General features: G+C 39.7%; 1 long non-coding RNA gene across 1 annotated transcript in view; it reads left to right on the top strand.

Annotated features, from left to right (window-relative positions):
- Positions 1-21733, top strand: part of LOC118667593 — a 61710-nt gene extending 39977 nt beyond the window's left edge. Inside the window, exon 3 of the long non-coding RNA XR_004971332.1 lies at positions 21588-21733. This is a non-coding gene — a long non-coding RNA (uncharacterized LOC118667593). The remainder of the gene's footprint in view (positions 1-21587) is intronic.
- The last annotated feature ends 230 nt before the right edge of the window (positions 21734-21963 follow it).

The following is a 21963-nucleotide window of genomic DNA, read 5'->3' on the forward strand; positions in this document are numbered from 1 at the left end:
GGTGCCGAGTGAAGAACCTCAGAAGGCATGGGATGCTAAGGCATTTCAGTCTGACTAGCTCTGTGCCATCAAATGCAGCCAGCCCTGTTTGTGTGCAAAAGGACTGGGTTTTCCCCAAGCTGCTGGTAGTGACGAAAGAACAGACTTTCCCCTTTCTGGCTCCTGGAGTAAAATAGCTGCCAAGATATTTTGGAACAGAAACTGGAAAATGTACTGACCACTGGAAGACAGTAACAAGGGTCCTTTGATTTTTTTCTGTGTTCATCTATTTCTTCTTAGGTGAGAATTCTGAGATAACTGGTTGATGCAATCTTGTGACTCGGCTACTTCTGTTCAGGATACACTGTGTGGGGCAGGAGGAGCCCTATTTGGGTCCGGAGTCCGTAAGGAACAGATAAGTTCTAGTGGAGCCCATCAGGGAAAAGAAAGAAACCAAACACAACGGGAAATGCTTAACAGTGAAACCCAGCCCATGCTTGTGTGGTCCTGTGTTTCGCCACAACACTCTATGGAAATGGACTGCTGGGGAGAAGATTGCATTTCAGATAGGTTATGAAGCCAAAAACCTGTTGAAGGCTCTTTATAAGTTAGTAATGAAAAGGCAAAGCCCTTGAAACTTCAGGGCAGTCACTTCATAGCTCTGATTACTACAGGCCACCAGGTTGGTGGGTCACGGGATCATGGCTACATTATGAAGAAAATAGGAGGGCGGTCTGAGTCAGAATCCAAAACAATTCCAAGTTACATTACGACTTTCCAGGAGGTTAATTCTTTTTATTTAAAAGAATAAACTTTATGTTTTCATTGAGAATTAACCTATTCTTATTAAAAATATAAAATGTTGACATGGACAAGAGTGTGGTGATTGTGTGTGTGTGGGAGAACGGGATGGGTGGAGATGGAAGAGGAGGGCATAGAGAGGATAAATGGTGATATAAAAATAAAATAAAAAATATTAGGAAATGTCAATAAGCAGAAAAATAAACAGTATAAATTCTGCTCCTACCACCTAGAGTGAACCCACATTCTCTGTGGTGCATTCTTTTTGTCATTTTGTTTTCTGTGCTTTGAACAAAAAACATAATTATGTCCATATGGTAGATGTAATTTTGACTATTTTTTAGATTGGGCTTATATCATAAGTCTATTTCATGTTGTCTCAAAGTTGGCATGCACATTTTGTCGTGCAAGTTTTGTAGATTTATGCCAAAAATTTCTTATTTGTTCTCATGTTGCTAGATTTTTATTTTTTTATATTATAACTAATGAGGCTATATGTCTTGAGTATTTTGGAATAATTCTCCTGAATTGAGTCTCAAGAAGTTTATTTACTTTTATGCGGTAGGCGGAATCTAGTTGATTTATGAGTGAATTCTTGTGTGATTTAAGAGGCTAGTGTTGTCTAGGCCAGTATGTGAAACTCTGTTGCCAACCTTCAGTTGGCACTAGAGTCATCTAAGTCACTCTCTGTTCTAACCTCAGGGGAAACCAGTCCTGAACCAAGGAAATGGGGTCCTAGGGATTAAAGAAGCAGTAACTAATTGCTTTTCTGAGCACAGTGTGCAAATTGATTCAAGAGAGCTCCTGGGCATGCCCATGTTCAGTGAGCTGAAATTTCTCCTTCAAGTGCTCTTATGATTGATCCTCTATGGGGGTGGTAGTGGGGTGGTGGTGGGAATGTGTGTGGGGCAGGCTTGTTTACTAGCTATGTTCTCTTGGGCAAGTCCCTTAATCCCGAGACTCAGTTTTTCTATCTGGCACTCAACCTCTTGTAGGGTTGTTGTGACAATTAGAGAATATGTTTGGCAAAGAATTAACATAGAACCCAATCCATAATGGATACTCAATAAAAGTTAGCTATCATTCTCATCATCATCATCATTTTGTGTGTTCCTACTAATCTCTTTTCCCAAGGGCTTCACTCTGCCACCCCCTGCCCTTCAAATAACCCCAGTCAGAGATGGGTAGTGCTTCAACCGCAATGTAATTTTCTGGGATCAAGATGTTTCACTTCCTTATAAAGAATATTGACATTCTTGCCGAAACCGGTTTGGCTCAGTGGTTAGAGCGTCGGCCTGCGGACTGAAGGGTCCCAGGTTCGATTCCGGTCAAGGGCGTGTACCTTGGTTGTGGGCATATCCCCAGTAGGAGATGTGCAGGAGGCAGCTGATCGATGTTTCTCTCTCATCGATGTTTCTGACTATCTCTCTCCCTTCCTCTCTGTAAAAAATCAATAAAATATATTTAAAAAAAAGAATATTGACATTCTTGATGATCTGACCACAGACTCACCCATCCGCAGTAAAATACATTTCTCCAGACTGAGATTACCTGAGCTTCTTCCTGCTTTCCTTCTATTTTTCCTTCTATCTGAGCTTAAACTTTAGGTATTAGCTAAGGCAAGAATCACTCAGAACTTTATTTAGGGAGGAGCATATAATTATGTATACCATATATCTGTGGTAAATTGGGCACTATATAAAGCATACAGATGATTGTGCTTATTAACTTCAGTAGAGTCAGGACAACCAACTCTAGTTAGTTGGTAGTTGGATAAGTCAGACCTGGATAGAGAATGAACCAAATGAACACAGACTTGATATTTCCATTTGGCTGAGCCACAGCATCTGGGCAGGCCTGAGGTGTGAGCCATGGGAAGAAATCTGGAAGGACATGCAATATCAGAAGATGCTTCATGTCTGGTGATAATTAGAGTTCCATGCTGGAGAAAGTAATTGGAATTAAGAAGGCATAACAGTGGGATTTGCTCATTGACAAGGAGGCTGGGAGCAGGAGGATTTGAAAAGGGAATGACATGATTCGATTTGTGTCATGATAACAAAGACAATAATGATGATTTCAATAGCTGGCTATAAGCCAGTCCCTGTACTAAGAGCTTTACATATAATCGGTACTAGTATCATCCTTATGTTCCTGATGAGAAAATCAAATCTTAGAGAGATAAAATAACTGCTCAAGGTATAGAACTAGTAATTACCAAAGCAGGAATTTGGATTTAGATCCATTTTTCTCTAAAGCTTAGGTTCAGATAAATAAATCTGGCAGCACTAGGAGGATAGATAAATGGTGTGGGGGCCAGAGGGACTGGATAAAGAATGCCTACTTATGGAGTGATTTCAGTATTCAAGAGAGGCATGAGGTCTGAAGCAAGGAAGGTGCAGTAGGAATGGGGAAGAAGGTACCAATATGAGGTCTGGTAAGAAGTTACATGACAACAGTGGCTCTCAAATCTTGATGAATATCAGAGTCTCTGCAGAAGTTTCATTTATTTACTAGAGGCACGGTGCACAAAATTTGTGCACTGGGGTGAGGGGTGTGGCCGGGGAGGGTGTCCCTCAGCCCAGCCTGCACCCTCTCCAATCTGGGACTCCTCGGGGGATGTCCAACTGCTGGTCAGTCAGACATCCCTCTCACAATCTGGGACAGCTGGCTCCCAACCACTCGCCTGCCTGCCTGCCTGCCTGATTGCCTTTAACCGCTTCTGCCTGCCAGCCTAATCACCCCCTAACCACTCCCCTGCCAGCATGATCAATGCCTAACTGCTCCCCTGCTGGCCCGATTGCCTTCAACTGCCCTCCCCTGCTGTCCCAATTGTCCCCAACTGCCTTCTCCTGCTGGCCTGGTCGCCCCTAACTGCCCTCCCCTGCTGGCCATCTTGTGGCAGCCATCTAGTGACCACATAGGGGTGGCCATCTTGTGTGAGGCATGATGGTCAATTTGCATATAACCTCTTTATTATATAGGATTTCTGAATGTAGATTCCCTCAGCATACTCCCCACCTTCTGGATCAGAATCTCTGGGGTAGGGTTTGGCATTTTTTCAAAGCACCTAGTTCTGAAGCTCTGCCAGGCTCAAGAACCACAGTTCCATCACCCTTGATTTAGGTGTTTGGGGTAGAACATGAGAGAGGGAGGATTTTAGGATGACATGCAGGTTTGAGAAATTTGTGACTGATTGAATCATGGGTACCCTCCCTCCCTAAATTAGAAAATAACAATAATTTTGAAGGGTAAGATGCTGAGTTCAGTTTTGGACATTTTGAGATAGATGAGTCCTGTGGGGAGCTGGATCTCAAAGTCTAAAGCTTGGAGTAGCAATCATGGCTACAGATTTAGATATGGAGGTCATTGGTATTTGGAAGGTGGTGGCTCTATATTTTACATAAATTTTCAAAATACCCAACATTCTATTTTCTTTCAATAATCAAATAATCACTCTACATAAATACAATGTACTTACATATATTCCCTTTCTCAACCTTGATTGAGTCTATTGCTTTTTTAAAAAAAATATTTTTTTATTGATTTCAGAGAGAAAGGGAAAGGGAGAGAGAGAAACATCAATGATGAGGATCATTGATTGGCTCTCTCCTGCAGGCCCAACACTGGGGACTGAGTCCACAGCCTGGGCATTGACTGGGAATTCAAACTGTGACCTTCAGAGGTCAACACTCAACCTCTGAGCCATGCTGGCTGGGCAAGTCTATTGCTTTTTAAATCTATTACCACTTCTTTAAAATTCCTTAAGTTATACATTGCTGTAAGTACTTATTTGTACCACTCATTGGATTCAAACTAACAACTTGTTAAAGTAAAATTTATTATCCCTATATTTTATTTTTTTAAAATATATTTTATTGATTTTTTTACAGAGAGGAAGGGAGAGGGATAGAGAGTTAGAAACATCGATGAGAGAGAAACATCGATCAGCTGCCTCCTGCACACCCCCTACTGGGGATGTTGCCCGCAACCAAGGTACATGCCCTTGACCGGAATTGAACCTGGGACCCTTCAGTCTGCAGGCTGATGCTCTATCCACTGAGCCAAACTGGTTAGGGCTATCCCTATATTTTAGATGAGGAGATTTAGGGAATTTATGAAACATGCCCAAGGTAATGCAGAATCAAATTACTGAGTCTGAATTTGAACTTAAGACTGTTTCTGACCCATGCCTCAGAGCTTTTGGGCTATTTCACAAAAGAGCTACTCCTAGATCACGCAGACAATCTTCATTTTACCTTTGTAAAAGAAGCAGTATAATCTATCATTAGTAAGTTTTGCAGGCTAATTCCAAAGCATGTTTAAATACAGAAAAACTTATTTAGAAAAATTAGTTCAATGCTTTTTGAGAAATGGGTCCTTAGTGATTATATTTAGTAAAATGAGTTTATATTCACTCCCTGGAAACCAGTAGGGTTGGACTGATCAAAGTACCTTTTGACCTTTGTCCAACAGCATGTGGAGTAGTCTACATTTTCTGTCCTTTCAGAGGAAGTGGGTGGGGAAAGGCATGACATTGGGTTTCTGTTTCTGGAAATTCTGTTGCAATGGTTTGGTCTCCTGAGATTTTCCCAAGTTGTTTGTGGAGTAGAGCCAACTTTGGGTTGAAACTAAAATGGGCTCTTGGTAAGCCCAGGTTGAATATATGTCTCCACACTAACATTATTTTTCTTTAGGCTTGGATAAATGCAGACATCTGCCATGTTTTCTGGCAGCACTGGTAAGTATGAGAAGGGCTGGTGAAAAATATGCAGGCCATTATGAAGACAGGCAGGTTACAATGGAGACACTTGAAGTAAACGGCATTCTTTCCCACTAGATGAGTCATATAGCTGAAATGATGTATTATGTGGAACAACTGTAATACTGATATTTAATCTCCATAAGTGACAGATAACTAAGATAACAATGACACCCAGATGACAACTTAGGCAACAATAGCCCAGCTTTTTGTTATTGTTTTTTTTTTTTTAAATTTATTTATTGTCTAAAGTTTTACAATAGCCCAGTTTTTTGTATGAGAATAGAAGAAATGCTACTTGAGCAATCATTTTTTCCAGAGAGATCTCAAGTATGGTAATGCTATCCTAGCTTTACTAATTCTCAATAAACTCTGTTTACTAAGATTTGCGATAAAAGATAACTTCTACCCATGTGTAAAACATGAAAATATTTCGACTATGATCGAGAAGAAAAAAGTGTCAGTTAATTAAGGGTCAGGTAGCTAGAGTTTGCACCCAGATCTGTATAAGTGTAAGGTAAGTGACATTCCACCTAGATGTGAAAAGACAACCTTACCATAAAGCAAGTTTTCCCCACCCCCACCCTGCCAAGTGAATGCCTCATTCCACAGGTGTGCCAATTTATCTCCAAGTCTAAGCCACACCTATTCCCTGTTCTGGCTCTACACCAAGGAACATTTAAAAAGCCTCTCCCCTTAGATTTCAAATGATCTTTGAGTCAGTATTGATTCTTGACCTCCCTGCCTCCCCTACCATGTCTAGACAGGTATCCCAGTCTCTTTTCTATTCCACGTGTGGCACTTAGGTGGTACTAACTATCTATTTGTTGCCTAGATTTGGTTTTGACTTTTTTCTATTCCTTCACATCTCTTCTCCTGTTCCTTGAATCCATCCCATTTCATAATCTCTTCATATTGTTCTTTGTATTTGGCTACACAGACCCTCAGAAGACAGGATAGTTCAATACAAAGAACATGGGATTTGGGGGCAGAAAGACCTAAGTTCAAACCTTTGTTCCACTGTTTACTAGCTTCGTAAACTCTAGTGATCCACTCCCTTTCTTCAGCTCTCAATTTTGCATCTTTAAAATCAGAATGAAAATGCCTGTATGGTAGAGTTATTGTTGTGATGAAAATCAGAATAAATATAAAGAACTTGGCTCCCCTTAGGTGCTCAATCAATATTTTGGTATTTGTTGAGTGGCCTTTCCTGTCTCCTCATGTCTCAGTCCAGATCATGACTCAGGCAGTTGTTTCCATTCCTTCTGGAGTGGAGAATAAAGCCAAGAATTATGCTTAGAAAGCAGTTACAACACAAGTAACTTGAGAAAGGTGAATTGAAGGTTTATATCCCATCTCATTTACGGGCGCTAAAGTTACCTTTCAGGGCCATATTAAAACATTACAAGCCCTCCTCAGCCAGTGTGGCTCAGTTGGTTGGAGCACTGTCCAGTACGCTGAAAGGTCATGGGTTCAATTCCTGGTCAGGGCACATAACTGGAATGTAGGTTCTCTCCCTGGTTGGGGTGCATAGCAGAGGCAACTGATCAATGTTCCTCTCTCACAGCAATGTTTCTCTCTCTTTCCCTTCCTCTCTCTTAAAATAATGCAAATAAACCCCCACCCATTACAGCCCTATGCACAGGTAAGATAAAGATGCCCTTGAACTAGTCCACATGTAAGTCAAAATTAACAACAAAAAAAGTCTAACAAAGTTTAATAATGTTCTTCCCCCCATGATGACTATTCTGCATCTTTTAAAAAGTATCAAATTCTTAAAAACTGCCACCACTACCACCACCATCACTACCACCACCACTTTTTTTTTATTGCCCTGGGATTGTCCTTATCTATGTTTTTTCACAAGATCTGAGGGGGGTGGGGTAGGTGAGAATGATTACTGGCTAACCAATGCTTTTTAAATCCCTGAGATAATTCTTTTCGGAGTTATTTTTTTTTTTAAATTAAATCTTTATTGTTCAGATTATTACATTTGTTCCTCTTTTTTTCCCCCCCCATAACTCCCCTCCTCCCAGCTCCCCCCCACCCTCCGCCCTCACTCCCCACCCACTGTCCTCTTCCATAGGTGCACGATTTTTGTCCAGTCTCTTCCCGCATCTCCCACAACCCTTTCCCCCCCAAGAATAGTCAGTCCATTCCCTTTCTATGTCCCTGATTCTATTATGATCACCAGATTATTTATTCACTTGATTCTTAGATTCACTTGTTGATAGATGCATATTTGTTGTTCATAATTTGTATCTTTACCTTTTTTTTTTCTTCTTCCTCTTCTTAAAGGATACCTTTCAGCATTTCATATAATACTGGTTTGGTGGTGATGAACTCCTTTAGCTTTTCCTTATCTGTGAAGCTCTTTATCTGACCTTCAGTTCTGAATGATAGCTTTGCTGGATAAAGTAATCTTGGTTGTAGGTTCTTGGTATTCATCACTTTGAATATTTCTTGCCATTCCCTTCTGGCCTGCAAAGTTTCTGTTGAGAAATCAGCTGACAGTCGTATGGGTATTCCCTTGTAGGTAACTGGGTTTCTTTCTCTTGCTGCTTTTAAGATTCTCTCTTTGTCTTTTGCTCTTGGCATTTTAATTATGATGTGTCTTGGTGTGGTCCTCTTTGGATTCCTTTTGTTTGGGGTTCTCTGCGCTTCCTGGACCTGTAGGTCTATTTCTTTCACCAGGTGGGGGAAGTTTTCTGTCATTATTTCTTTAAATAGGTTTTCAATATCTTGCTCTCTCTCATCCTCTGGCACCCCTATAATTCTGATGTTGGTGCGCTTGAAGCTGTCCCAGAGGCTCCTTACACTATCTTCATATTTTCGGATTCTTTTTTCATTTTGCTTTTCCAGTTGGGTGTTTTTTGCTTCTTCGCATTTCGAATCTTTGACTTGATTCTTGCGCTCCTCTGGTCTGCTGTTGGGTGTCTGTATAATATTCTTTATTTCAGTCAGTGTATGCTTAATTTCTAGTTGGTTCTTTATCACAACATCGAGGGTCTCATTAGATTTCTTGAGGATCTCATTACATTTATCGGCGGTCTCACCAGTCTTTTCGAGGGCCTTACTAAGTTTATCGGCAGCTTCTAGACAGTTCTTAAGAGACCTTAAAAGTGTGGTTCTGCACTCAATATCCTCCATTGACAGTTTTGTCCTGTTTCTTTGTCTCCGCATTTTTTATGCTTTCTTGGTGCACCCCCTAGTGGTCTTTGTCCGCAGTCTTGTTGCCTTTAAGCCTTGATTGATGTCGGCAATACCGGGGTGATTTGACCTCCAGGCTAACTGGCTATGAGAGTCTGCTGTGTCTGTAGTGGGAGGGCTTCTGTGCTGGATCTCTAGGGCGGTGCTAATCTAGCGTTTGCCTGAGGCTATCCGGCAAATGGTTCTGTGCAGGGCTTGGGCGGGGCGGGTCCCCGGGGATCTGAGTATTTCACTTCAGCACTGCGCCTCCTCTGAGTCTGGGTATGATATTCTCTTTCCTCCTAGTTGTAGAATTTCCACTCAGCCAGCCTTCCCGTGGTTCTGGGTGATGTCCGTTCTGTCCTTTAGTTATATCTCTGAAGTGGTTGTTTGAGGCAGCGATCTCCGGCGTTAACCTATGCCGCCATCTTGGTTTCTCTCAGAGTTTACATCCGGAGTTATTTTTTTTTAGACTTGTAAAAAAGCTGTGTTTTTAAGCTACCATCTTCTGTACACATCTTGTCAATATAGCCCAGGTTTTTATTACTTATTGTTGACACTGAAATTAAATTTTTCTCCAACATTAGCCTTAGCCTTTCTGCAACTCTCAGACTTGCTAAAATCTTGTGTTAATGAAAGCTCATGGTAAACAGTGTGGTTCCTACTCAATGGTCATTCTTTCCTTACTTCTTTGCCAAGAGAACCCCAATTATTGTCCAGTTATTTAGACCCATGGTCTTCATTGGTCCCTCCCTGGCCTCCATGGGGGAATAGGAATTAAGCTATGGCAATTCCTTTTTTTTTTTTTTTTTTTTTTTTGCCAATGTCTGATTTAATGTAGGCATGAGGTGCAACCTTGATTATGACATGTGAAGGCAAATATGAAAACATTTGGGGGTAAGTTTCCCTTGCTCTTAAAAGGGACAAAATATAGTGGTTCATACTTTCCTGAATCTAGTCATTGTTGGCAGAGGAGTTGCTGTCATGGAAGTTATCTTGAGATCAGCAGGATACAAATTGGAAGACAAAACTGACATGCTCAGAATAGCAGAGGACAATATGGCAAGAACCTGGCCTCTTGATGTGATTGAGCCACTAACTGAATCTACTGGTACCATCAGGAGAGAATCTTTATTGTTTAAGATACTTTTAGTTGTGTTTTCTATTATAGCATCTGAAAGCATCCTAAGTAATAAATCAATGTTAAAGCCATTCTCACAATTTGTACTTATTTTTTCAGAAATGCTTGGTAGAGATTTCTATTGTTGGTTGTAAGATTTGTCCTAAATAAATGATATTTTCCGAAAGACTGCCGATCTTTTAAAAAATAAAAGCATGATTTGATTAGCAATTATTTAGTCTGGTGCTTTCCAATTTTCTATAATTTACATAGCACTTTTATGATTTTGTCATATCCTTGTATCATCTGTACCAATACAAATATTTTTCTTTAAGTTGTCTCTCTTTTTAAAAATGAAATACATTTATTAAAAATAATTTTTCTTATTAACTATAAATTGAAAATGAATAGAATTTGCCTTAAATAGAAGATAATCATAAAAAGAAATACCATGGAAAAAGTAATGTTATAAAATTCTTACCATATAGAGTTGCCTATGAAGACTGAGCTTGAGCTTTGCTCTCTGTTGAAAGGGGAGACAAGGAAGTGTGACGGAAGTGGTAAAATAAACCCAACACCAATGGGGACTATTGGCTTGTCATATTAAGAACTAAAAGAGAATCTCAAGGGGGATATCAGAGCTGTGCCATCGAAAACCATCTGGTGTTCTACCAGTATTCTGATTGCTCCTAGAACTGACCTAGTCAGAGAGCCTTTTCAAGGGCCTGGCCTCTTGAGCAAAGCCTCCTGGAGTGAGACTCAGGTATCCTTGAGGAGAAAGGCTTAAGAATCAGCCTTTGATTGATGTGATTATGAAAGGTCACTGAAGCCAATCTTTGAAGCAATGTTTTAATATCTGTGATATTAGGGCAGCCAAATATTCATTTATTATTCTCTCCATGTTAGTTGTTTTTAACTTTTTGGAATCATATGCCCCGTTGAGAATTTTTGGAAAACTATGATTCTTCCATCAGGAAAATGAGCAGTTGTGCACACATACACATTTCTCACACACCATTAGAAAGTGCATGGACCCTCAGCATTCTCTATATTTTACAGTCACCTTCCTATAGTTCACTGTGTGATTCAGTTCAGTGCGAACTGCGGGTGAGTGCAAAACTTGTTTTTTGAATATGTCTACAAATGAGTAAGAGTAGTGTGTTGATTTAAATGCACTAAACTAGAGAATTACTTTCCCCTCAACATCTACTTTGAGTAGTCATAAGTTACACTTACATTGTCTTCCAGGAGGTTTCAAGAAATGAGGTCAAACTCTATAAAAAGAAAATCAGCCGACCCTATAAAGTTATCCTTGTGGACTTTGAAATACCACTAAATGTACCTAGTAAAATTCTCCTTGGGCAAGCAGACTCCAGGCCTGGGTGGAGTTTCCAAGGGTTCCTTAGCTAAACTAAACAAAATGACTAGGAACTTTGGATTGCCTTTGTCTGAAGTCAAGTATCTGGATGTATCAGCAACAGGGGCATACCACACAATAGACACCTGTTTCTTAGATTGTCACCTGAGCAGAGATATCACATGATTTTAATTTATGACAGCTCACAAACATCCCCACACTTTCTTTCAGACAAGTAACTCTTCCTTTAAAAGGGATAGGATGAGTGGTGGCAAGATGAAATAGACCATTTAAATCTCTAATTTCAAAAGATAATATTAAAAACATTCAACTGTAGGACTAAGACATGAAATATGTAATAAGACCCAGAATAATTTTTGGAACAAATTTTAATGAGCTATGAAATTAGGAAACTCATAAATAACTAAGCTTCTGAAATTTATTTTCTTTAAATTTGGCATCAGTCTGAGCCAATGGTTGATTTCAAATGTTCATAAATGGCTAAATTAAAATATATTACTGCTAAACATTGGAAATAATGTTTGATTTAAAAAAAAAACTTGATCAAAATAATGCTGAGGAGGAGATCTAGAATTGGTGATATTCATCTGATCCAATTCTTTAAGTAACAAATGTTAGAAAAATACTGAAAATACCTCATAAAAGGTGAGATGTTTATTGTCTCCAAGTGTAGTTACTGGTTTATATTTAAGAACTACCTGCAATTTTCCTTTAGTTTCAAGTTGTCTAAAGGTTTGGTGAGAGATGTCTAAAAATTATCAAATATCTCAAAAAATTTTTAAGATCAGTAAAGGTGCATTTATCTGCTATCTGGGTTTTGAGCTCAAATTTTCCTTTGGAAGGATTTTAGATTTACTTCTTAATAATACTGTTGAAACCATAATAATGGCTACAAGTGAAATATTATGAAAATTTCACTGTTTATCTTTGAAAATTATTTTTCTCCAAGGCGAACTGCAATGGACCAAATTTAGTTGAGAGCAGATCATTGTATAGTAATTTGGGCACAGAATCAGTTTGATGACCATTAAATAATAATGTTGCCTTTCTTTGTTGTCAGCGGAAATATCAACTCTTCCCCTTTACCTTCTTAACCTGTAAAGCGGCACTCTCCACACATACATTTTCTTTACTAATATTGGAATGTCCATTGGGTGAATTTTAAGATGTGTATTAAAACATTCTTGATGAGTGTATGAGGTATACAGTATAAATAAAATGAGGTTAGCCCTTAGAGAAAACACATATTCATTATCCTTCATGTAACAATAGGTAAATATTGATGGTACCATCTATAGTCTAGCAAGAATGGAAATTTAAGATGAGGCTGTAGGGGATAATAAAAATAGATTGAAAACTCTTGTAAGGATACTTTAGACTGCTGAGATCAATGCTCACATGTGTGTATACTAGTGTACATATCTATGTTTATATATATGTACACAAATATATTTGTCAAAGGAGTGTCTGTCTCATTTTTTATTGTATTCTCAAGAACTAAACTGTGTGATATTTGAACAAACACTTTGAGTTGGCATACAGTGATAAATATTATTTCAATAAATAATCTCCTTAAAGCAATACTTGATCTTAAATCCCACTAAAAATCTCATTTAGATTCTTAGGAATAATCTTGGTTCAAGGCAATAAATACAGGGTGGAGCAAAAGTAGGTTTACAGTTGTTCATATGGAAAAATAATATAAGAATTAATAAATGCCGAAACCAGTTTGGCTCAGTGGATAGAGCGTTGGCCTGAGGACTGAAAGGTCCCGGGTTCGATTCCAGTCAAGGGCATGTGCCTTGGTTGTGGGCATATCCCCAGTGGGGGATGTGCAAGGAGGCAGCTGATTGATGTTTCTCTCATTGATGTTTCTGGCTCTCTATCTCTCTCCCTTCCTCTCTGTAAAAAATCAATAAAATAAAAAAATTAAGTAATAATATAAAACTAAACTGTTTCATGTACTCATAACTGTAAATCTACCTTTGGCCACACCCTGTATGCTGATTTAATCACAGGGCAGTGCTTTTTAGTGTGATCGGGGCTACCAACTCTGGGTCTCTGAGTGGTTCCCTGCTATCTGAAATTTTAATAAATGTTCCAGATAATTTTATGCACTAGAAGGTTGAGACTGTAGTGCTTGAAGGTAGTCTCTGGGGATTCAGATAGTTTTTTGCTTCCCTACTGTGTTGGATTCAGTGCCTTTGCTTGCTCATTCCCATAGCTCCCTGCACTTGTTTTTCTTTGCCTGCTGGGTTTGCAGTATCTGTGGCTTGTACAGTATAGAGAGCTGATGCATGCTTTCATGCCTCTGGGCTTCCATGGTCAGACACAATCCTGTGCTTCTATCATCATGGAAGACCATTAGGAGTTTCTGTTCTCTTTCCCAGCTCATTCTACCTGCTAAGTTTTCTGCAGTGAGCTTTTCCACTTCATATAGCCCAGGAAGACAGATGGCAGGTTTTTTGGTTTTGTTTTTAGGTAAGAAGAGAAAATTAAGCTGAAAACATCATCACTGTAATCCTTCATAAACCCTTCCTCTTTCTTATCACTACCATCATTATAGCTGCTGTCATTTATTGAGTATTTACCATATGCTAGGCACTGGGTTAATTGCCTTTCAAACATGATCTCATTTAAACCTATGATGGTTTTATGATTGCCAGCTTACCCTTAAAGGAAACGGGGGCTTCAGTTCATGCAGCTGGTGCAGGACAGGGCTGGGAGGTAAACCGACTGGTTTCTAATGGTAGCTCGAAATGATGGTTACAATCTGAAAATAGAGAACTGATTGGGGGAGGGGAGAGAGAAATATTCGTTAAGCACTTTCAGTCAGCTAGGTATTTTACATGCATGCTGATATTTACTACTGTCAACCAACCTCCTGGGGGCATTTCTATTTTCACATTACAGATGTCAAAACTGAGGCTCAGCAAGTTAAATACCCAAATTTGCTGCTGATAATGGAAAGACTCAGTAAAAACTCTCTGTCTTGTCTCCTTCCCTCCTTGTCCACCAAACCCCAGCTCTAGGCTGCATAGGTTGAAATCTCTACCCTGTCATATTTTAGTCTTGGAAATTACTCAATTTCTCTGTGCCTTCATTTTTTCATTTGTAAAATAGGAATAATAACAGTACAGATGGCATAGGAATTTTGTGAGGGTTAAATGACTATATGTATATAATATAAATAACTTAGAAGAGTGCCTGACTTAAATATAGTACTCTACTAGTATTAACAGCAGTAATAATGATTATTATTTTTAAACCTTGAAAGATTAATTTGCTAATTTCCAAATCAGCAAAATGGAAAAAGATGGCTTTTATGGAAAACAGAAAGAGAAGCAGCTATTTCTAGTTCTTCTCTCATGTTCCAATGGAAAGGCGTGAGCTGTACACCATCTCTTGTTGGACAGGACACTGGTGACCAGGGTTGGAAGAACCCGTGAAAAGAGCGGTAGGTGGCCATTATCTCAATCAGAGGCAAAGACATTGGGGAGGGAGTGTGGGGGCAGCAGGGGAGGGGCACTGCACTGGCCTTTTGAGTTATTGTAGATGAAAAGGAGACTCAGAGGCCATTGCGAAGATTCTGATTCAATCTACTGCTTTTTCTTTGAAAGCCAATAAAATCACAACCACTGGTGGAAACATTCTGAAAGTGAAATACAAATGCATAACCTTCCATCTGTACAGGGACAGGAGGCTTGCATTTGTGCCCAGAATACTGTGTGGTGCTGGCCTCTGAAAGCACACTGCAGGATAATTTGAATGAAGATAGGATCTGAGGGGAAGAATGATTATTAAGGGGCTACCTCTTCAGACTTAGGACTCTTCAGTCTGCAGGAAAGCTGAGAGGCCAGAGAAGAAATCACAAAGGCGATGCTTGCTACGGACACAGAATTATTCACCAACTCCGGGGCACATGTTGAAGACAGCCTTCGATGTCTTTAGGACACAGAATACAGTGTAACACATTGGAGAGTAAACCATGACACTAACCAACTCCAGAAGTTATAAAACATAGTTTATTTATTTATTTATTTTTAATTTTTTTTTATTTATTTTTTTTCATTGTTATTATTTTTTTTAATTAAATCTTTATTGTTCAGATTATTACATTTGTTCCTCTTTTTCCCCCCCATAACTCCCCTCCTCACAGTTCCCGCCCCACCCTCCGCCCTCACTCCCCACCCACTGTCCTCAACCATAGGTGCACGATTTTTGTCCAGTCTCTTCCCGCATCTCCCACACCCCTTTCCCCCTCAAGAATAGTCAGTCCATTCCCTTTCTATGTCCCTGATTCTATTATAATCAACAGTTCATTCTGTTCATCAGATTATTTATTCACTTGATTCTTAGATTCACTTGTTGATAGATGCATGTTTGTTGTTCATAATTATAAAACATAAATAGTTTTAAAAAATAGACAAGTAACATTCAAAAACACATTATTTGAGTGTCCTTTATGATCAAGGCCGAGGTCTAGGATGGGTGGTAAGGAAGCATCTCTCCTGTCCCCTAGAAGCTCAAAATCTAGAGCCGTACATAATGAATAAATTATAATACAAAATGTTAGGCATGTGACTAAAACTATATAAATGAGAGGCAAGAAGTTAGTGGGTCAAGAGGAATTAGCAGGGTGGTGGGAGGTGTTGATATTACAATAGGCTCTTCCCAAGTGGGAGATTTTATAATACCAAAATCTGAACTGTGAGTTGAGATAATTGGAATTCACATGATAGGAAGGAGATAAATGTAGGGAATTCCAATCAGAGGGAATAGCCTATGAGAGGCAAACAATGAAGGGAATTTAGATAAACTACACAGATTTATTGTTGTAGGACCACTAGTGGCCCCATGCACAAATTCATGCACATTGAAAGGAAATTAATTAGAAGAAAGATTCGTGCAGCAATTATATTACTGCAAAAAATTACATGTCCAAATTGTATATATAATATAGTATTATAAAATTAAAATACAAAATTAAATTGTCAGTGCGTGTCATATGTACCGGCTGGTTGGTCACATGCATTTGGCACCAGCGAGAGCTTTATATGTATCGCACATGCGCGAGTCAACATTTATTTTTAAATTGCCAGTGCACGTCATATGTACTGGCTGGTTGGTTGGACGGTCAGACGGATGTATGGTTGGTCACTTAGCCTTTAATGTATATAGATGATTCTTGGAGAATGCTGGGAGATAAGTGTGGAGAGTGAGGCAGAAGTCTGCATTCATTAATTTATTCAACAGACCCTTATCAATTACTTTTGTACTAAGTACTACATAAGCATTAGAGGCAAAAAGATGAATGAGATTGAATATCCACCATCCATCTATTCATTCATTAATGACTAAATATGTGCTATGCATACACTAGATATAATGAGAAAGCAGCCATGCTGTCCTCATTAGGTTACAGTTTAGTGTGTGGACAGGACAAATGGATGCCTATTACAGTATAGTATGGTAGGCGCTATGGAAACAGCACTCAAATCCATTATCTACATATATGAGTCCCCTCCTACAACTTAAATATGCTCCTGTTATTCCCTGTTTAAAATCCTGCAGTGGCTCCCACGAGGGCCTTTCACATAAAATCTAAAATTCATAGCATGACCTCACAAAGTCCTTCATCATTTGGCTCTGGCCATTTCTCCAGCCTCACCTGGTCTTACCATGACGCTGGCCCTGTCTCCGTATCCACTCACATAGAACTATCTGGGGTTATAAAATTGCCCTGTTACTTCATGATGTAGAGATTTAGTGCTTTTGCATGTCTTAATCCCACTGCTCTTCTCCACCTCGTCATCTCCAGCTCATTCATCAGTCTATACTCTTATTCTGGCTCAGATACCAAATAAATATATTGTGTCAATATCTTTATAGTGAGTTGAGAAATAAGCTCTTAATGGGTTCCACTTGATTGCCTTATTAATGGTCCTTGTCCCCCCTGCTGTGTTGGATTCCGTGCCTTTGTTTACTCGTTCCCATAGCTACCTGCACTTATTTTTCTTTGTTGCTGGTTTTGCAGTGTTTGTGGCTGGTATGGTATAGAAAGCGGACGGAGGCCTTCGTGTCTCTGGGCTTTTGTGATTAGAAACACACCATGAAGACCATTAGGAGTTTCTGTTCTCCTTTCCAGGCCATTCTAATTTTCCTGCTAACTTTTCTGCAGTAAGTACCCATGACTAATGGAGATAGAGTGACAGTAATTTCCTGGGCGTAAGATGGTGAATCTGCTATTTGTGCCAACTGACTCATTAGACTTCTCCTAATTAGTCTGTTTTCCTGTCCATGTGGAGATCTTCGGTAAAGGCAATGGGCAGTCAGGAATTTGGGAGTGGGGAGCATAGTGATTACACTGGGGCCATTCATATGAGAGAGTTTTAAGAACTTCAGACCACCAACTCCAGTAATGGGTGCCTGAGGCAAAAATCAGAGAAGTGGGGAGAGGACATGGGCAACCTGGGTCATGATTAAACTTGCCAATAAAACAAAGGTATATTATTTGAATATCCACATTTTACCAAATTTTAAAAAAATATTTTTTATTGATTTCAGAGAGAGGAAGGGAGCGGGAGAGAGAGATAGAAACAACAATGATGAGAAAGAATCACTGATGACTGCCTCCTGCATGTCCCCTACTGGGGATTGAACCCACAACTGGGGCATGTGCCCTGATCAGGAATTGAACTTGTGACCTCCTGTTTCATAGGTCTATGCTAAACCACTGAGCCACGTCGACCGGGCATTTCAACAAGCTTTTAATAGCCTTGTATTTGTTACTTTATCATTTATGTGATCAACAAAAGAGAAAGAATAATAGCTATTTATAAAGCCCCACCTACCTCCTTATACTACCAACTCTTGATTTCTGAACACATAAGGAAATGTTCATGTCTAAAGACAAGCCTTAAAAAAAGCAGATCTTCAGGACTGACCGGGTGCCAGCCCGCGGCATGCGCAGCGGGGCCCGGGTGAGTGGGAGCGGCAGGCGGCTTTGGACTGCCAGTTTCCGCCCAATCCCCACGGGCCACGCCGAGGGATCTCCAGTTTTTCATGATTTGATATGCACTAGAAGGTGTGCAGTCTTTAACAAATACTGGTTTCCTTCACACTACATTGTTATTTTGAGATTCAACACAAATGCTTATGTGAATAGATCATTGTTTCATTGCCGAGTAGGATTGTGTACTGTGAATTACTACTTTAATTATGTGTCTATGATTTTGGTTATTTCCAGGTTTGGGGTATTATAGAGAATTCTGCTGGGCATATTGTGTTCAGTTCATTATCTAGATGTATGTTTTACTAATCAAACTGCTGTTGTTTAGGTGAATGGTTTACATTGTAAGACATGTGGAACTGTGATCTAAAATGGTCATTTCCTTTGCCTTCCCACCCACCTACAGTAATGAAAATTTCAGTTTTCCTGCAACTCTGCCAGCACATACGATGGTTAATCTTTTTAAATACTAGCCCAATACATTAGTATTTTTAAAAAAGCAGATCTTGTTCTATACCTGAGCAGCCCCTAAATAGAACCTGTGTGCAACTTTGAAAACAATCTTTTCTTTTAAATGGGAGGGCTCACTAGGAAGCGTCTCACTCATATGGTGAAAACATCCAGGAGACAGTGGTGCTGAAGACTTCCGAGTCTGTGTGCTGGAGCTGTTTGCAGCATTCTTCTGACTTCATGCTGCTGAGATCTGCACTGCCCTCTGCCCCAGTGCAGATTTCTTCCCCTGTGGCTTGCTGTGACTTTTAGGTCTTTCATTGTTTTAGTGATGCTGTTTCTCTGTGGTTCCCTGAAGAAGGAGCTGGGGCTATGGGTCAAAGCTTTTACCTTTCCTGAGAGCTCAGAGTTGTGATGAGAAGCAGTAACTAAAACCTCTTTCCACATCCTTGTCTACTTGAATGGAATTCTTATGGGCAAACTCAGAAGGTCACAAAGCCCCTGAAAAAAGTGATATTCAGAAATACGAATATTGATATACCATGAAAAAAATATTGTACATGTTGTGTAAAAAAGGGAATGAGATATGTATTTATGTACTTGTGTTTGTGTTAAAAATATAACATGGGGCCCTAACCGGTTTGGCTCAGTGGATAGAGCGTCAGCCTGTGGACTGAAGGGTCCCAGGTTCGATTCTGGCCAAGGGCATGTGCCTTGGTTGCAGGCACATCCCCAGTGGGAGGTGTGTAGGAGGCAGCTGATTGATGTTCCTCTCTCATTGATGTTTCTAACTCTCTATCCCTCTTCCTTCCTCTCTGTGAAAAATCAATAAAATATATTTAAAAAAATATATAACATGGGAAGGGTCTAAAAGAAACCATTAAAGGTGATTGATTGCCTACAGAATTTGGGGGTAATGGTATGAGCAAGAATTGAGTGTATATGTGTGGTTCCCCCCCCACCCCCCATCAACTTGATTTCTCAAATGTGAAAACTGAAATGAAAACAGGAAACCAAAGTCTACTTGGTATTACAGCATGTGTCAGTGGTGTCTGTTTTCCCAGGGCACATGAACCCTGCTCACCAGCGTAGGGTGTCCCAGCCACTCTGATGGAAGCCGCCTTGTTCAGAGCACCGTCTCCATGCGTTACTTCGGACGCTCCCCTCGTTGAATCCCTGCAGCCCTGTAGGCAGGCAGGTACCACTGCCCATGTTTTCAAGTGAGGGAACCTAGTCTTGGAAACATTAACTGACCAAACTGAGACCAGAGGGGCAGAGGTGTCAGAGCCCATAGCTGGCATCCTGACTTCAGACCTAGTGTACTTCCCCCTACACCGAGCTGACCACACCTCCATAACTGCAGATTACATCCAGGGCCAAAGTACACATTTCTTCAATAAACACTTACTGAATGCTTACCATAAACGAGGCACCCTGGCAAACCCTTGTGATGCAAATAAGAGTAGTGAGGACAGGCAAGGAAATGCGAGCCGAATATGAGACAAGAAGTGCTTTTGATGGAATTAAGCACTTCTTAATGTGGCAGTAGAGAGAGGATATTTCACTGAACTTGGGAAGTTCATGGCAGTTTTCCCAGAGATGAGTCTTGGAGAACAAATGGTATTTAGCTAGGAAGAAAGAGGTCAAGTGTATTCTAGGCAGAGGGAACAACATGTACAAAAGCAGAAGGTTTTGAAAGAGCACTACAATTTTGAGAAATAGTCAATAGTTGGGCATGTCTAGAGCATAGGTTAGTGGAGAGGAAGGAGGCCAGAAAAGGGCAGGATCTCGTGATCACACTAAGTTATTTGGACTTCATCTGGTAGCAATGGGAGACCATAAAGGATTTAAAGTAGAGGAATGAAAAGGTTAAACCTAGAGTTTAGAAAAATGACTGGCAGGAAACTGAATTAAAAGGAAGCGAGGTTTGAGGTTGGAGAACTGGCCGGGACAAGGTCATACTTATTGTTTATATCTTTGTACACATAAATGCACTGTTTAGCATTAGTGTTGTTGTTTTTTTAAATGAAATTAGGCTGCATCTTACAATCAATGGCATGTTATAATAATTTAATAGGCAACAGTTTTCTCTCTTAAAGGCCCCCAAAGACCAGTGAATCTTATAACAGATGGCATCTCAAATTACACAAAATGGTCCAGGCAAGAGGTACTTAGGATCCAATGAGTTCTCTGGCGGTGGGACAGTAAAGATAAAAAGATCTGAGCACTATTTGAATTCTGATATGATATAGATTACTAAGTAAAAGAAGATCGCAGAACACTGTGTATAATATGTTACAAGTTAAAGAGAAAAAGGTGTGTGTGGTTGGGGGGATAGAATGCATACACACAGGTACCATTCTGGAGATGCATAAAATGTCTCTAGAATGATACACAAGAAACTGACAACATTGTTTTCAGGGAAGGGCATTGGGTGCCTAAGGGAGTGTAGAGGGAGGAAAATTTTTCATTGTGTTCTATTTTGTACATGTTATGTTTGAATTAGGTATTAGACACTTGAAATATGTAAAAAGATTAAAAAATGGTATTTTATATGAACAGTTGACAAATTTTTTGACTACTGTTTATGGGATAAGAGAGAGAGAATGTGTTATGGGTCTAGTTTTATTCTTTTAATGATTAACTTTAATTTTTAAAACAACTTTGAGGCACACTTTCCATACCATAAACTCACCCATTTTAAGTGCTTGACCCACTGATTTCTAATAAATTTACTGAGTGGTGTTACCATTATCACAATAGTTTTAGGACATTTTCCTCAATAAGATCCCTCATTCCCTATTTAGTCAATCCCCATTCCTACCCTAGCTATTGTCAGAGTTCTTCCATGAGATCATTTATGAAAGCTGATTGCAACTTTCTTTCCTCACTGCAGACTCAACCAAGAGTTATAGATCTCATCACTGTCTTCCTAGTTGCCCTCACAGACAGACCGAAAGATTCAGTCTCGTTGAACGGTGTCTTACCTTGTGGTCTGCCACAGGACACACTGTCTGAAGATGGGAAGCAGGTGGCTCTGGAGATGAGGTAAAAGAGCACAGAAGTAGCAACCTTTAACAAACTAAATACGGAAGCTATGTCAATATCAAATTATGTCTCAGTTTTATATCTTAGGTTTTATCTGACTTAAATACCAATCCTTTCGGTAGAATATATTTTAGTGCTCTGCTGTAAAATAAACACAGCAAAAAAGCCTTTGGGTTTTAATTCTCCCTAGTGAATATTTTGTCTTCTTTCATCTTTCCTTCTGA

The sequence above is a fragment of the Myotis myotis genome, unplaced genomic scaffold (assembly GCF_014108235.1).
Source record: "Myotis myotis isolate mMyoMyo1 unplaced genomic scaffold, mMyoMyo1.p scaffold_m19_p_12, whole genome shotgun sequence".
Lineage (NCBI taxonomy): Eukaryota > Metazoa > Chordata > Mammalia > Chiroptera > Vespertilionidae > Myotis > Myotis myotis.